Source organism: Papilio machaon, chromosome 14 (assembly GCF_912999745.1).
Source record: "Papilio machaon chromosome 14, ilPapMach1.1, whole genome shotgun sequence".
Classification (NCBI taxonomy): domain Eukaryota; kingdom Metazoa; phylum Arthropoda; class Insecta; order Lepidoptera; family Papilionidae; genus Papilio; species Papilio machaon.
This window is the reverse complement of record NC_059999.1, coordinates 5,559,100-5,577,550: the sequence shown is the minus strand read 5'-3', so window position 1 is coordinate 5,577,550 and position 18,451 is coordinate 5,559,100. Positions and strand designations below refer to the sequence as shown.

Below are 18,451 nucleotides of genomic sequence, written 5' to 3'. Positions count from 1 at the left end.
ATCTTCCTTCCCGTATTTATTACAAGAGATGAATTAATTTACTTTCTGTAGTTTGCAATCGTTATTCACTGTTTATGTACTTTTAGTGCTCAAACCAACTTGCACAATTTCTTCTGATAGTAATTTTGCTATCTTAAAACTGCCACAATACGAATAAAAGTTTCTAAGTCTGTTAATGTGAATTCCTATTTCTAAACCTAGACTTCCTTCATCATCGTCATCATAATCAGCCTGAGTTCGTCCACTGCTGCACGTAGGCCTCCCCCATCGATTGCCACAATGCTCGGTCCTGTGCCGCCCGCATCCAGTGCACTCCCGCAACCTTGACCAGGTCATCGATCCATCTTGCAGGAGGCCTACCTGTACTGCGTCGACCTGTCCGTGGCCGCCACTCTAAGAATTTTCTGTCCCATCGGCCGGCCGTTCTGCGGGCAATGGGTATTTCTTGCCAACCATTAAACATGTCTAAGCATGAAAGTGATAAAGTAGGAAGAGACTGGATAACTTTAGGCATGAACAGAACTGATTGGAAAAAGATGGAGGATGCCTTCACCCAAAGTGGGGTCCAGATATGGATGAATGTATGAATCTAACTATACTAATATAAATATAAGCAAAACACTAACATTACTAACATAATACTGCTCTTGCAAATAGATTATTTTAGATGTGGAAATAAAAGGCTTTATTATTATTATAAAGTATGAAAGTAACATTATCCTTTCATAAAATTAGAAACTAAATACGACTTACTATCCTGTAATAGTAGATTTTCACTTTCACAAATTTGTTCAAAAAGCGAGAAACTTTTATTAATTTCCATAATTAATTTACTTATAAAAAATACCCAATACGCGTAATGCCATTGAAATTTCAACCGTCCAATAATTCCCTTGGGAAGTTAAAATTTATATTCAATTTTCGGATATCACAACGCTAAGCATTTTGACATTAATAATCCTAAAGGGAATAATAGGGAGTAAAATTCGAGATGTCAGATGTCTGCCTCAAAGAACAATAATGTTGTTGATTGTTTGGAAATTATAATTTCGTACAATATAGAATATTATTTTACCGAGGTATCTTTTTTTTTTATTAATCCAAATTTTAATATTTTTACACAATCAAATTCAATATATTAAACAACGGACAAATATTAAAGTTAAAATCTTAATTTCCTTTAACAATCAAAGAAAAGCTATAACACTAAGAGAAAAAGCCAAACGTACTTATTGCCCACGCTAGGGTAAAATTTACTTTGAAGTAAAAAATAATATAATTAGGTTAAAAGATGAATTCTTTTTCGGTTCGACAAAGATTTATCACAGCAAGATGATAAAGTATAATTACAGCGTCACTTTAATTGTAACACTGTGATAATCGTCGTGAAGCCTCGATTGGGCACAAGTTTACTGACCCCGCGGAGGCAGCGTCTCACATAGCCGGGAGGCTGGGGCTACTCGTAATTTTCAGTGGCGCTCTGAATCTGAAGGGATCGCATCAGTCGGCGATAACTCGCCGTCGAGGATGGTCGTGTATTAATCTCCGCTTTTTGTTTTGCGCGGCATCGCGTAAATAACATCGACTAGAAACTTAACATCATAACGTTTTTAATAGTTGAATATTATGATTAAGTGTACTGTTAGTTTACGAAATCATGTGGTTAAAAACGAAATCAAGTGACTTTATTCGATTTCCGATTGTTAAGAATCAGAGTTCAATTTTTAATTAACGCACCCTAACTTTGACGTTATTTATAAACATAGTGATTGTAGAAACATATATGAGAACGTAATTCTTCCGTTTGTTAACAAGCAGTGTTTGAAAAACAATTGGATTTTGAAACGTAGGTTAGGAGTGAGTTTGTTTTGACTGGCGGCATCCTGCGGGCAGCGGCCGGAAGTTGTGCACTAATAGGGAACGTACGCATCGAAATAGCTCACAACTTCATATTCAGCGAAACGGTAATTTTGTTGCATGTTCATTAGTAATTTTAAATTATAATTTGTACTTGATTTTTGCAATGTTGTTTTAAGTTTAATTTAAGAAAATATTTAGCTTTTTATCCGTCCTGAAACAATGCTTTTCTATTTTTATAATCCTCTTATCGTAGGAAAATATTTGACACTCGTTTTTTACATTTCATTTTTTTGTTACTGTACTTAGCGTTGTCGGAAAACTAACTGTCTTATCTCTGTCTAGTATTTTTATCACAATTTAAATGAGTATCTGAATGTCTAGTGTTAAATCTTTAATAAGTCATTATCAAATTGAGATAAATAAAGGTATCAAAATTCTAACTATTATATTCCTTGAAATTGTTCGGTAATAAACCTTAGTAGAACCCTGACTTAGAAAGCCAACAAAAAAATCATCATTGCCAATTATAGTACTCAATATTTTTCTTCAAATTCTGTTCTTGATTTAAATATTTAGTCATACTAATTACGTAAACGGTATAACAAATTACATAAATAAATATCACGTTACGAAAACGTATTACATATAAGTAAATAATTGATAAATGATTATTCGATTTCATGGCCACATAACGTTCGTAATAATTGTTATAGCAAACGTTACGACACTTCCATAATAATCTGCGTCAGGAAATGAAGAGGCATGTTATGTTATTAAGAATTCTCGTTATTTCTTATATTACTAGGATTTTTGCTATTAATAAAATATAATATGTTTTTCGCGGGCTTTTATGCAGAGAAGAAATACATAGATAATTTATGGTCACTACAAGTATGTAGGAGATATTATTTGATTCGTTTATTTCTTAGAGTTTTAGGGAAGTACTATCAATCGGTCTATTTTTTCTCATAATTTCTAGTTAAGAATTTAGAGAAGTTATCACCAACGATTGGTACAATTAAATAATTAGTAGAATTTATAAGACATCGTTATCATCGCATTTAGATAGTAAATATCTTGAATTGTTTTTCTTTTTGATCGTCATAGAGATTGGGTACCTCCCCTCATCGATACGATTCGCTAGCGCTCTTGACCGCAATTTTGAATTATAACTCTAGCTGTCCGACAAATTTTCAGGCTTAAACTACGGGACCTTGTTCAACATTAATTAATTTTAATATACTGGTAGATTTATTGCCATACCTAAAGATGTTAGTGGGCTCATAATAAATAATGTTCTTTATAAAATCCCCATAAAATAATATTTCCCCGGACTTTATAAAGAATGACCTAATTATTATTTTACATTTAACACGACGAAGACTTCTATGAAAATTGCTATTCGCATTATGATAGATTGTTACCTTGAAAGAAGAGCTAGATTAGTCTAGTAATTATTTTATGAAGACGCAAAGCACCTGCGACTAACATGTACATCTAGTTAATAGTATTAAAGTTAGATAACTTATTTATCTTCTATGAACGTCACTGCTACTAAATCCGTGGAAGTAAAAATGACACAATATTTTACAACAATTGGATAACAAAAGTTTTTAGCTGTCCATATTTCTTATCTTACTAATGCAATAAACGCGAATGTTTGGATGCATATTAGTTAAAAGATATCTCGAGAATTCTGGCAAAGATGTAGAACATAATTTGGAAGAACACATAGGCTACTAAGTTCTTTTTGAATTCCGCCCGGACGAAGTCGCGGAAGACAGCTAGTTTTTAAATATGACCGTTAATATTATAGTAGTGCAGTTAAGCATAGTACCAATAGCCTATTAATTAAAACTGGTCGTGGGTTCGAATTCAGTTATTCGATTACTGACACGAAACATTAACAATGAAAATAAGAAAATTCCATTACTACTGGTAAGATAATAGAACTTTCTGTTTTTAAAGTTGGCAGAATGTTTACATCTTTTATTGATCACGTAAATCAAGCTCGCAACACAAAAGTGTTCCTAAGAACGATCGGAATTTAAAACTTCGCCGTGGAAAGAACAAATTGCTCTTTAGTGAGTTAAGATGTTAAACTGATTTTATAGACTAACCCCCGGAGCGTAATTTGATGTGGTCGGTTGAATAATCTTTGTTACCTAATCTATTAATGTTAACACCACAGTTTGATTCGAATATTTACTTTTATCTTTCAGATAAAATATTTGTTCAAAACTTTACTATTGGGTTGGCAACTAAGTAATTGCGGATTTCACTCATACATGGCTTAAGTTGAATTTTTAGGTTTGTAGACGTAGTACAAATGTAAAACACATTTTGTTATTTAATAGTTGGCAATTTAGCTGTCAATCAGTAAAAAAAGTTTTTTGATCGGTTGCGTAGTTTTCGCTTGGTCTTCATTGAAAAATGGAAAATCAACAGGAACGTTTAGTCATATTTTGCTTTTTTATTTCCGCAAGGGGAAAAACGAATTGCAAGCTCATAAAAAGTTATGTGCTGTTTATGGTGACGAAGCCTTAAAAGAACGGCAGTGTCAAAATTGACTTGCCAAATTTCGTTCTGGTGATTTTTCACTCAAAGATGATAAACGCGCTGATCGTCCAGTTGAAGTTGATGACGCCCTAATCAAAGCAATAATCGATTCGGATCGTCACAGTACAACACGTGAGATTGCAGAGAAGCATCATGTATCACATACATGCATTGAAAATCACTTAAAACAACTTGGCTATGTTCAAAAACTCGATACTTGGGTTCCTCTACATTGAACAACTAACGAAATTAATCAATGCAGTTGAAGAAAAGCGGCCCGTCTTGGCAAATCGAAAAAGTGTTGTATTCCATCATGACAATGCAAGGCCACACACATCTTTGGTTACTCGGCAAAAATTATTGGAGCTTGGTTGGGATGTTTTGCCACATCCACCATATAGTCCTGACCTTGCACCATCGGATTACTTTTTGTTTCGATCTTTACAAAACTCCTGGAATGGTTAAAATTTCAATAATGATGATGATGTCAAATCGTACCTGATTCAGTTTTTTGCTAATAAAAACCAGAAGTTTTATGAACGTGGGATAATGATGCTGCCTGAAAGATGTCAAAAGGTCATTGATGAAAATGGATAATACATTACGGAATAAAGTTATTTAGTTCCATGAAAAAATTGTCTTTGATTTTTTATAAAAAATCCGCAATCACTTAGTTGCCAACCTATTATAACAACTTGAATCAAAATTTAATTCAACAGATTTACACAACTTAAAAATCTGAATAATATTGAAGTAGTTAGCTAGAGAAAACTGTAGTTACTCGTAATATGAAAAAGTTCTCATACTGTTTTCAGAATTCGACTGCTACGTAACCGATAAGTTTAGCAATCTGATGCGAGCTTTGACTAAAGGTAACTTTAATAACGTCATAAGCTCGATAACATTCCTAACATATTATTTTTTAGGTAACCTAATATAACTGAATAAGACGGGCATAAATATGTACGAGCTAAAGATGTATAAATGTGGATAAGAGGAGAGAGGATTGCGTGGACTAATTGGAATATCGTAATCTCTGCTTAACCTCCTGAGTCACAGGTGTAAGTTAGTTTACTATATCTAACAAAACTTGCCGATAGGAAAATTTACAGTCATAAATCATGTTTAAAGTACTGACATGAAAAACGTGTAACATCTTTATACCAACTTCTAATTTGGTCCAAATGTCAGCATCATATTTTTCGGCACTTCAAAGAGTGTTAGGGCATCTGCGCACGTCGCGTCGCGGATGTGATCGCGGTGCTCGCTCCTTGCGATCAATTATTAATAGACACGGACAGACCGACAATACACATGCTGCGCTTCGATATTAGCTAGAGGACGACTTTTAATCGTCAAGTTTAAAAATAAACAATTTTATTGTGCATCAAGTGTAGGACTCATTCATTTTAAGTTGAGGTTTTTCTGTACACATAAAAAAATATTTGGCATATACCAAATTTCAGTTGTATAATTTTTTAGTTTAGATAATTCATATGTTTTTAAAATTACACTTGTCACAACAGAAAATTCTTTCACGTGCTTCGTCAATAGGAGTTTCTACAGTTTACTGTGTCTCGTCACGTGTCGAAGACAAGTCGAAGTGGAGGAATTTCGCCAAAAATTAAGAACGAATTGAACTACAGCTGTTTAAAAAAGATCGACCATTCATTTACCTTAGACTAGTAATCGAAATTCAGACCTTAATCTACTAACTAGTAAACGCCACTAATTATATGTGTCCCTTTAATTAATTGCCTACCTCAATTAGAATTACCCATCTCTTGTGTCCATTACTTCTATCAGTTCACGTCATCAAAAGTTCGATAGTTCTGAAGGCGCAAATTGATATATTAAGTAAATACCAATTTGTCTAAATGGGCCAGTCTTCTAAGATTAAATAAACGTCCATTGTTGTATTTATATTACGGATTGGTTCACCTTGGTACACATTGTGTTCTAACAGTCGAATTAATTCCACAACTTCAGATATAAACTGCAGACTAAGAGATTAGATCCCAGCTGTACTATTTTAAGTTATTATATTTTAAATGTTAGTCTATGCTGACACAATATAATAGCATCTGGAAACAGAATTGCTCTTTAAAGAGGACTAGCTGTAAAAACGTAATAAGTAGCCTAAGTGTTCTTCTAGACGATGTTCTATATTAGTACCAAATTTGATAAAGATTCGTTGAACCGTTTCGGAGATACCTTCAAACAAACATCCATCCATATAAACAGTCATCAGACCTTATTCATTCGTATCGGACTTAATTGTTAGGAACTATTTAACTATCGTACATTGTTTTATCATGAAATAATAAAGATAGAATTTTTAATACCATGTAGTTCTAAAATTAGTTAGTAATACCACAACAGTTGCGACAACATAAGATCTTATCCCACTGGATCTTTTGTTTTCTTCTAAAAATAAAATTAATGTTGATGGTATTTACTTGTCATAGTGTAAAGCATTTTAAATTTTCTGATAAATTTTTGGGCAACTATATTTTTTATCGGGATTCATACTCGAGTATTTTTAACTCCAGCAAATGTAAACTTTTAAACATAATCAGCGTCTTTTCAATAAATTTACATTCGTTAACCTCCGTGTGTATGCGATCCCAATTCCATATTCCCGTGACGTATTACTTTACAACTTTAAATTTATGGCGAACGTTTCGTTTTTGAATTTGGTAAAGGCAACGACTGCGAACTACTAACGAGACAGACTAAAGTCCAAGCGAGTAACTTTGGAAGTTTTCAATTTTGATTTAATAAATATCTATTTGCAAAATAGTTCGCTTTCATATATCTTTCTAGAATTCTAGATAATGGCAATGACCCCCAATTGTCCTACACGGATAAAAAATTGCTATACTGTAGACATACATTGCGTTGCAAAAAAGTTTCTGCATCTGTGGAATACTAAAATATTGTCCAAATATTTAAATCTGTGGGCATTGAGTGACCGTCTTTTGTTTCGACGATATAACGAAATGTTACAATATTTTAAGGTTCATCATCATATCTGTGAAAATATAAGGCCCTTCGTACACTAGGCAATGTAAATCGTCGAAACCAAAATCGTATAGATATCGCTTCGAACACAACGTTGAATCGTTGACGCAAGTCGCCGTCGCACAGGCATAGCGACAACATGTCAAGTCTATAGATTCGCTAAGTCATCTTGAAAGCCACAGCAACTTTCTCACGACGATCTTGACAAACAGATTGCGAGCGACTGTCTTTGCCAATGACAGATAGAAATGTTGTCAACGCGCGCTGTGTATTGCGAAAGTCACTTAGCGACTAAAATCGCAGGATTTCGAAGATTTACGTTGCCTTGTGTACGAAGGGCCTAAAACATATTCGTCTTGCAAAAAAATCTCATAAGTTGAAACCGATTCGTTGACATCTGTTCGTGTATAATATTAGACTGCGTATCATCCTCCGAGACTATAATTTCATATTCTGTTAGATTTGTCGAAGATTAGGTACATATATTTGATGTCTACGGATTCACTTAAATGAAATTAAAATTTTCAATTCCAAGCAGACTACGGAGCAGTGCTTCGCTTCACAAACCGTACGTAGAGATATAAAATACGGCACATTTTTTATATTAAATATGTGATATCGAAGTATACAGTCCTATTTGACTTGCAGTTTCGTGTTGTTAAAATTAGTAGTAGACTCGAATATACTTTTAACTAATATGTACTTACCTAGCCAAAACGAATATATAATTAGAACGTTTACGAGATAAGAAAGTTGGTTCGATGTTATAAGGTTTATTTTAAATTGATCTTTATTATAAACTGTCGTTGAAGTAAAAATTTTATTAAAAACAAAACCCGTGATGTTCGGTATTCAAACAGCATCCGTATTAGGACGCATAAAGAAAAGAATTCCTATAAAATCAGTCGTGTTATTTTGGTTAGGCGCTGCGTTCTTTTGAAATATAAGAAGGTTTCGTGGACGTTTTTTTTTTAGAATAATGTTTAAACGTGTAAGAATATTTTAATTGCTTTTTATTGTTAAAATAAACACTTTATTACCGTACTCGGAGTGTTTTAACACTGACTATAACAGATCCGTATTATTTATCGTACTGAATAAAAAATTCCCTTGTGGCTTACATAATATGTCCAGTAGAGGTCCGACGAAGGCTAATTATAATGACGATGAGGATTTTGGTAGTGATGATCTTGATGACCCCCTTAGTGAACATTAAAAGAGTGACTCAAGTAATGTATTCTATGTAGATCTATATATGTCATGGTGTCACTGGGTATTTTTGTATCTGAGTATTTTTATTTATTTATTCAAAAATCGCACAGTATTGAAATTTGTATACTACGGTTACTATTTGCTCTATCAAGATACCGTACGTGACTATTGAACGGATAACGAATAGCTTGCGCACTGATTTAATACGTTCATCGCGAAGCCATCGCTATATGCATTATTAAACAAACAACAATATACCTAGGCTAGCATAACCTCATCCAGGCTAGGCTTAGGCTATTCGACGATTTCTATTAATTCTTAAGACGATGATGGGACTCACATGAATAAAAGTATGCATACGAAAAATGTCTTGTCATTCAGGAAAAAAATTCGAGTGGACCTGTAAGACTACCTACAAACGACTAGTATGCGAGGTAGAAAAAGCAAGAGAGGAAATATGTATCCTATTTTATTTAATATATATCCTTTTTAATTAATTCACTTCTTAATCTGTTTAAAGATCCCTAATAGCTTTAATGTACATATTGATATAATAAATTTTAATATTTTAAGTATAAATTATATAAGCTTATCAAATATTGAGTAATATGACTGAACGCCATAGAAGCCGTTTTCGTGAGTGAATAAATTAGTTTGGCGCATGAGTTCAGCGATAAATATTATATGGCAATTTAATTGGATATCGTTTCGCAGAAGTTTCCGATTCAAATTTTATAACCATACATGTTTTTAATTACTGAGCTGTACAATATTTCTAAATAAAAATAAGCGTAAGACCAATACAATTAACGTAGGTTACGTGTGCTTTTTAAATTGCCCTATTTTTTTCTAAATTTTCATTAAATTTATTTAATTGATAAATCAAATTTTAAATGAAAATATGAGACGGAGCAATAAACCACAATTGAATACGTTTCATTAGTAATCGAGATTTTTTACGACCGCTTTTATGCCTCGAATCTTTCTGTGGCATTTCTTATTTTAATGTGTGCAGTTACGCATGTTAAATACTAAGTGAGCTTAAGTTACCATGCATAGTATACAACATACAAAATAAGTTTGATTAGACTAGATATATATAGATGTATTTAAGATTCAACATAAAACTTAAACTAACTTAACTGTTATATAAAAATTATGTCTATATTATTTACTTTACTTATATGCATGCTAATGTATCAAAAATTGAGTTGCAGACGTAGTATGTAGTCTTATGTATCAGTAACCTTGGCCGTGTAAATCTCTTATCTATTTACCTAATTCCTTCTCAGTCATCACTAAATTTTGCGAAACTAAACGCTAATAACTTTCACCAGATGTAGCCTCTAAGTTTATAGTAAATACAAACTTACAAGGCTTATGTAAACTTTCATATATTGTGTTTATGTAAAACGCAAAGGCCGTTTTAATAGATTTATATAAATATCTAAAGTCCCAGGATTATTCGGACAAGCAGCCGGGCTATAGCTTGGATTAACAAAAGTAATTGAGATTTAGATATAACTGTAATAAAATGGACCGATTAAATGAAATTAAACTTGATACTTACGCTTTATGATGTAACAAAAATATATTTAACTTGGTTTGTAAATACACAATTTTTTTTTTCTAATAAGTCTTTATAAACAGGATAATAATGTATGTACCATTGTAACCTCCTATATCCTAAAAAGTTTCAGTGATTTTAAAGAATAAAGTATTTTCCCCGAAATAATATATTTGGGCTTATTAGATTTTTTTTAAAATAAAGGTAGAGAAAAACAGAAGGAAGCGTTATTAGATTGTGTGTACGATATGGCGGCTGATAGAGATGTATGGAAGAGTAGTATATGTGCCACCCTTTGTAGGAATAAGGGCAGATTAATGATTATATTTGATTAATTAAATTTCTTTTTACTCGTATAGTGTTTGAATGTTAGTTATAAAACTTTAAACTATAAAATATATTTTGAATAAAAAGCCAATTGTTATTTAAAAAGTTTTGATATAAAATATGAACAGCCTTACTTTGAAAGCTTTTTAAACAAAAGAGATTTGCATAAAGAAATGTCCAAAGTTTGGTAGTTTTCATAATAAACAATACACAAGTACAATGATCTGAAGTGTACATGCCTGAAAATTACGATGTGAGGCAAGAAAGTCGCGCTTGTTTTTGTTGACGCCCTTATATTTTCGCTTTGATTTGCTGAATAAGTTTTATTTGTATTTTTTATTGTAAAACTTTTTAAGAGGTACGTAACAATTTTTGTTGTTCAATTTCAAGTTTTTACTAAAATTTATTATTTCAACAGAAGATTTTTGAATGGATAACTACCAGGTCTGATTGCTCTTCCATCTTGGTTTAGATTTTTTTTATTAAAAACAGCTCCTCCAATCGTGTCTCTTGTAGATAGTTAATAGTTTTCTATTAAGTTATATAAGCTTCTATTTATGGATTAAAAAATATTCTACATCAGTTAAATATTTTTAATTTAAACCGAGATAGAAATACTTTTTTGAAATATTACTATATCAAAAAAATGAATCTATTGAGAGCCGAATTTGATATTCCAAAAGCAATGAAACAATGAAGTACATAAATAACAGAAAAATGAAAGAAGATACGAATACTTTTTATTATCACTCTTATTATTCTTTGTTTAAGTTGAGATATTATAAAGCTTATACAAATGCCTGATATTCAAAACAATGATAAAATTCATATAAACGTCACTTTTTATAAACAATAATATAAACATGTTTTTCGACAGTTCAACCCCTTGGTAATTTAGTATTTAATACATTCCGTTTCTATGTCAAAAATTGTCTTAAAGTGACATAAATTTCTCACTACGCTAGACAACTATCACGATAAAGGATACAAGATGAACGTAACGTAATAAAAGCGCTGTAGCGTGGAAGACATCGTACTTCGGACATCGTCTTGAGTGTGGATACTTTGTCGTAAACCTAAGCAAAAAAAATCACATTCCTATTAAACATTGTTAAAGAATGAATGGAGATAATGCATTGTTATAACATATAATAACAACGCTGACAATAGCATTGTTTGAAAATAAAATTAGTAAATAATAACTAGTTAAAATTAAAATAAATAAAAATCATTAGGATATGGCACCAAAAAAAGAAATGAATCTTTAATCAAAAACTCAATTTAGCATAATTTTATATGGACATACATCATACTAATATTATAAATGCGAATGTTTGGATGGATGGATGGACGTTTGTTTGAAGGAATCTCCGGAACGGTTCAACGGATCTCGCTGAAATTTGGTACAGTTATAGAACATAAGCTAGAAGAACACATAAGCTACTTATTAAGTTTTTTTTTAATGCCGCGCGGACAGAGTCGCGGACGACAGCTAGTATATAATTTAGAAGAAATAGTTTTTATTTTTCAAATATTCATGCTACAAATAATGACATGACGTCAAATAAAACATCATAGTTCTCTCACAAAAGAACTTGTTTTAGAAAGGTCAGTTCACGGTTAGAGCACACGAATAATGGTCAAGTAATAAAGGTATGTTCATCTTAACAAAAAGATTCTCTATAAAGAATAAAAACAAGTAACAAAACGTTTATTCTGAGAACATTGGTTTGTGTAATAAATGCAAGATAAATTATTATTATTTTTTATTCAATAGAACGTACATAGTCTCACAAATGAGAAATCATAAATTCATGCCAGCTTTCGCTAGTTTTAACATTTTAAAAGAAATATATATATCGTATCGCATGTACGGTTTCATGAAGGAGAAAGTAAATAATATGCATGAATGAAATTATGTTATTGAAATAAAAGAATAACGATAGTTATTTTCAAATAAGTAATAAAACATTGTAAGATTTACGTCCAGAATAAGTCTATTGATAATGACAATGTCAAAATAATAAAATTACTATTTTAAAAATGAAGATTCGATGATTGTAATGTTTTTCAAGCGTATGTAAGTTTGTTTTTATGTGGGTTTGTGTTTATTAAACTATATTGTGGCGGCTTAGAACCTAAATATCTGAACCGATTTTGACGAATGAGGTGACATTCAAATCATCTTCTTCCCCGGAGTGTTTTAGGGTAGGTATATTACATCGGAAAAAACATATATAGGTAGTGGAGGTGAAAAATGAAATTCTAATGAAGTTGTGGAAAGAACGAGTTTAAATTACAGTTGCCACAACTTTTTTCATAGCTAAATCTGTTTTCGAAAAAATCCTAAAAAAAAGAATGTGTTACATATTTATAACATTACAGCTTATTTAGCTTAAATAAAAAAATAATATTATCTTTCTTAAGACAAAATTGTTGTTTACGCAAACTTGCATAGCGCTATTTCGTCTATTAGAGATTCAGAGTCTAGTTTTTTTTTTTTATATTAAGGTTAGGTTATTAACAGAACAATCCTCTTCACTGTAGCAGTAGATGCTTCCATAGTCAGTACAGTAATACGTAACTTTTATTGTAAGTCTCACATTTTTCGTAAAAGGTTCGCCACGATGAGCTCGATCATCAGTCTATTGCGTTCACTGCACAAATATTTTGCGAAATTCACACGTGTTTATTCAAATACGAGGACACTTTGTGTCCGTGAATGCGTATGTTTGTGAACGTAAAGGTCGTTGCTGCAATTGCCGTCTGAAGCGAATATGTTTGGAGCTTTATAAAAATAATTATAATAAAAGCTCACTATTCTCGTTTATAAAAAAATTAATTACGATTATAATGATTTTCATAAAAGTTAGCGATGATTTATTTTTTGTTAAATTATTACTGATATTTTTATCAGGTATATTTTTTAAAACTTTATTTACTCAATTCTTTTGATTTCTTTTAAATTTTGACAAATAGCCACTTGTCTAGTTCCAAACTATCGTACAAAATATATGATTTCAACTCTGTTCGTACTGTGAATTCCATACCCATTTTTTATATAAGAAATTCCATAGACAATCAAGCTTCAAAGATCCTGCAATTGATCACATCGTAACTGATTTGATGTCGCAAAGATACTTCGGACATTGACCTATCCATTGTCCTTTAAATGACCTTCTGCTCTTACCACACTTAATGTGAAAGCTTACACACTTGTGATACCCTGATACTATTACTGACAGCTCTATATAGTTATTAGTTACTATTTTCATTTAATAATACCGAGATATTTAATCATCAGAAATAAAAGGATACGCCTGGAAGAACTCCTATCCCAAAATCAAATCGTACCGTTTCATCAGTTCTATTTATATTCTTTCATTACGAGGCACAAATCTAGTACAAATATGATGCCGAGACGTACAATCGATACATAAGAGAGACAAATATAGGCACTATACTAACTCTATAAGAAATCTTAATTGTTATCTTAGTTTGAATATCTTTTTTAATATGGTAAGATTGCAAACAAGCAAGCAGCCACCTGAATTCGCCAAAATATCGATGCAACCACTGCCCATATTCCGTATTTCTAAAACAAGCAACGTTTAAAATACTTTACCTTTGTTAGGTACAAGGTCCGAAATGATTTACTTGTACTATTTACTGCATAGAAACTACATCTTTAGTTTTGTACATATAACTTGAAGAAATTTATTCAAACAACATAAATTATATTCTTCAATGTAGCTACGACTATTTTATTTGACTAGTTTTTTTTTTTAAATTATGGATAAAGTTTATTTTTATTTATGACTAGGTGTCGCCTGCGGATCCGTCCGCGCTTAATAAATGCTTAATTAGTAGCCTATGTGTTTTGACAGACTATGCTCTACCTCTATACCAAATTTTATCGAGATCCATGCAGCCGTTCTGGAAATACCTTCAAACAAACATCCATCCATCTAAACATTCGCATTTATAATATTAGTAAGAAGTAAGATTGAGTAAAGTTTTATTTATAGAATTTTAAATTTCCGTAGAATAAACAAGGCAAGTAATATTGGTCCAAGTCTCGAATTGATTGTATTGTGTGAAGATCTCACACGACGTTACCTACAGTAATAAAACTAAAATAAATTTTATTTTTATTGCTCTAGCTTCCAGCACCATTTGTAGAGCTACAGAATTTAAACGATATTTAACGTTCACGTGTGGTCACTTAAACTAAGCATATGTGTTCTTTATTTGAACTTATAGCGATAACAACATTTATTACATTACAAAATATACGTAATTAGTTTAAGAAAACCATTCAACACTTTATGTTTTGCTTTTTTCAACAGCTTACGTAATAAGATCACCGATAATTTTAAGTTACTAGGAATTAAAAAAAATATATTTTACTAAAGAAATTTGTTGCATTAACTAAAGAAAAGAACTTCCGGTCTCTTGACAGCCAAAATTAGTTCTTGCGTATAAGAGCGTAATTAAAAAATATACAAATCTGTTTTTTTTATTTTAACGTTTACGAAAAACGTAGCTGACCGTTTTTACACCATATTTTTGTTTCATATTCTAATGAAAAACGTGGTGTCAGCTGGAAAATGACAACCAAACTTTTCCAGACTGTGTCCTAAATAGCGTGTTCTATTTTCCCGCATTCAATTATATTTTTCATACTTTTGTCAAGATTCGTTTGTGAAATATATGAAAGAAAATGTCTTATGTAACAATAACTGCGGTGTGGAAGGAAAACAGAATTATTTGGGTTATTCAGGTGTATAAATTGATTAAGTCCTTACATCCATTACGTATTAAGAATTGGATAGAAAGAATTGACCTGGAAACTAGTGATGCAACGGATGTCTGTTTCCGTTTCCGCAAGTGCGGAAGTTCCGCATGCTTTTCAACATCCGTTTCTGCTTCTGTTTCCGCAACTTTTATAACGGAGATAAAACGGAACTTTACGACGGCTGAGAGATCCAAATGCGCGGCGCGAGACGGGCAGTCCGTGCGCCGCCTTTCGGCACTTGTCGTATTTGTTTGTTTACGTACTATTTTGTGAATTTAAGCGCGGGTATTTTCTGCTGCTGTTTGAAATAATCAGTTTCTCTTGCTGGAGTGAACTGTCTAGTTGTTTTCCATATAAAATTTGGCAACTGGCAAAATGTGACTATTTCATACTTACGAGTTATTATAAATGTACTTTTGAATAAGTGATAACCATGTAATATATCATCATCATTATTATCATCACTATACATCCCCACTGAGGGGCTCGGAGCCTACCCCAAATTAGGGGTGACTAGGCCATAGTCAACCACGCTGGCCCAGAGCGGGTTGACTTCACACATATCATTGAATTTTTTCTCAGATATGTGCAGGCAGCATCACTACGTTTTCCTTCACCGTAAGAACGTTGGATAAATGTACATATGTAAATCGAAAATCGAAAAACACATTGCGGGACATGGCGGGATTCGAACCCAGGCCCTGCAGATTGCAAGTCAAGTGCCACGAGCCACCGACGCCTAATGATTATATCTTTTCCTAATCTAGATTTGGTGTATTTGATACTTAACACATTCACTGTTTACAAAATAAAAAAAATATAACAGCTGGGAGCCAAAACTTTTTATGATGATTTTTTATTTAGTATCTGGGAATGTTGAACATATGGATAAATTAATAATGTTATTATAATTATTTCAATAAAAAAAAACACATTTTTTGCGTTTGAGCGCTAGGGATCATCATCACACATATACACACACACATACAGGACATACATATATTTAAAAAATATACATATATAACTTAAAGTTCAGCCTTAGCTTCATGTGATACAAGATATTTTTATGTTTGCCTCCGTACGAACGTGATACTAATCACTACAACACTGTAAGAATGAAACTATTACTCTTTTTCGGAAGTTGACTATATTGCCAGAGTGGCCACACAAAGCAACATGGACTCGCTTCAAACGTCGGCGGCTTACTGGCTACTACAAAGTGAAAGGGCTCCTCGCTCGGATCCGTGGGGGAGGCGCTGCTACTAATAGCTCTGCCCACTCGGATCCGAGTGGTCAGCAGTGAATGTATTAATAAAGAAATATATTTGTCGTTTGTCAACACGAGTGGTTTGGCGAACATTAATTTGTAAATAGTGTAATTTTGTTTCCTGAAAATAAATAAAAAAAACGCGTATTTTAACTTATTGCAGCACAGTAAAAATACATACATTGAAGGCTAAAGGACACCGATATCCAATGCCTTAATAAATTAAAAACGAATACAAACTGTTTTTACCCAAAAAAATGTTTTTGTAAATATGTTTTTTATTATTATTTACACTTCTGTTTCCGCATCCGTTTCCGTTTCCGTTTCTGCTAAAATTTATTTTTGACATCTGTTTCCGTTTCTGGTTCCGGTAAGACACTTCCGTTGCATCACTACTGGAAACTTGAAGGTTCTTCATAATTTTATCAGTAGAATCAATCTACATAGATTCCAGTAAAAGCCAATTATTTGCATAAATATTTGACCCTTGCCGTATTTTTTATTCTCCAATATAATGTAAAGATTATTATTATTAAAACATAGCTTAGAAATGAAAAGCTATAAATCTGAATACAATACGTTAACTGATCGCTCTAGCGCTCAACTTTATAAACTTCGTAACACCCGAGGGTGTGATCTTAGAACTAGGTACACGTTAAAGATTTATCTTGCCCACTAAAGTTTCATAATACGGACCATCCGTGTCATTTAAAACCTTTTACTGTGGGACTTTAGGTATAATCTTAACTGTGTTTATTATATTATTTTATACACTTACTAGCTGTCGCCCGCGACTCCGTCCGCGCGCAGTTAAAAAAAATGAAAAATAGATGTTGGCCGATTCTCAGACCTACTGAATATGCTCACAAAATTTCATGAGAATCGGTCAAGCCGTTTCGGAGGAGTATGGCAACGAAAACTGTGACACGAGAATTTTATATATTAGATTAGATGTATTTTCAACATCATAAATAAGTAGATAATGAAATACGTCATTTAATGAATAAAGAATGGTATATCCAAAGTTATGTTATTTATAATAATAAATTATTTGCCAATCTTACCGTTTCATACCAATGAATACTGGTATTATCTGCGCCAAATTCAATGAGATTGTAAATCCCTTTTTATTACAAAGCCATACAAATTACGTATTATATTTATTTAATAAAAATGACGTACAAAATGTTAAGATATACTCAAATAAAACAAGGATGGAAACAGCAGTTGTACAAGGTCACGCGGCGATGCTTTTCCACTGGGAGTATGACGTACAACACCTGCGTAGCATCATGTTGTTTCCCGTCCTATTTGCCACATACAAGGCCAGTGGACCGCGCCTTTAATTAACTCGCACACTCAAAACTAGGATGCCTTAAATATTTGTCGATTAAATGTTTGTATAAACACATAATTTACTAGTGTATACTGATAATAACCGTTTTTAATTTAACTATTGTTCAAATAAATTTTTCGTACTTTTCAACTTAATAAACGATTGCAATTGGCACGAAGAAATTTTTCATTGTATTTATAATTATTGAAGATTAGTACACATCTTTACACATCACATTTACACCAAAATTCGCCTAATTCTTATTATTGATTATTTAACTCTTAATGTAATTTATGTCAATATTAAGAAGGACCGATGATCTGGTCAAGGTTGCGGGAGTATCCGGAATGCGGGTTGCACAGGATCGATCATCGTGGCGATCTTCGGGGGAGGAATATGCCCAGCAGTGGGCGTTACGAGGCTGGATAGATAGATAGATGTCAATATTATTAACGGGATAAGCGATTTAATCTAGTTTAAGATAAAGCTGTATACGTTACG

The 18,451-nt window shown here is 32.4% G+C and overlaps 1 protein-coding gene across 1 annotated transcript in view; it reads left to right on the top strand.

The window, feature by feature from the left end:
- The first annotated feature begins 1,812 nt into the window (after positions 1 to 1,812).
- The window catches only part of LOC106708798 (G-protein coupled receptor moody), a 43,158-nt gene continuing 26,519 nt past the window's right edge, over positions 1,813 to 18,451 (top strand). The window contains exon 1 of the mRNA XM_045680891.1: positions 1,813 to 1,964. The gene's annotated coding sequence lies outside the window, so the exon portion shown is untranslated. The remainder of the gene's footprint in view (positions 1,965 to 18,451) is intronic.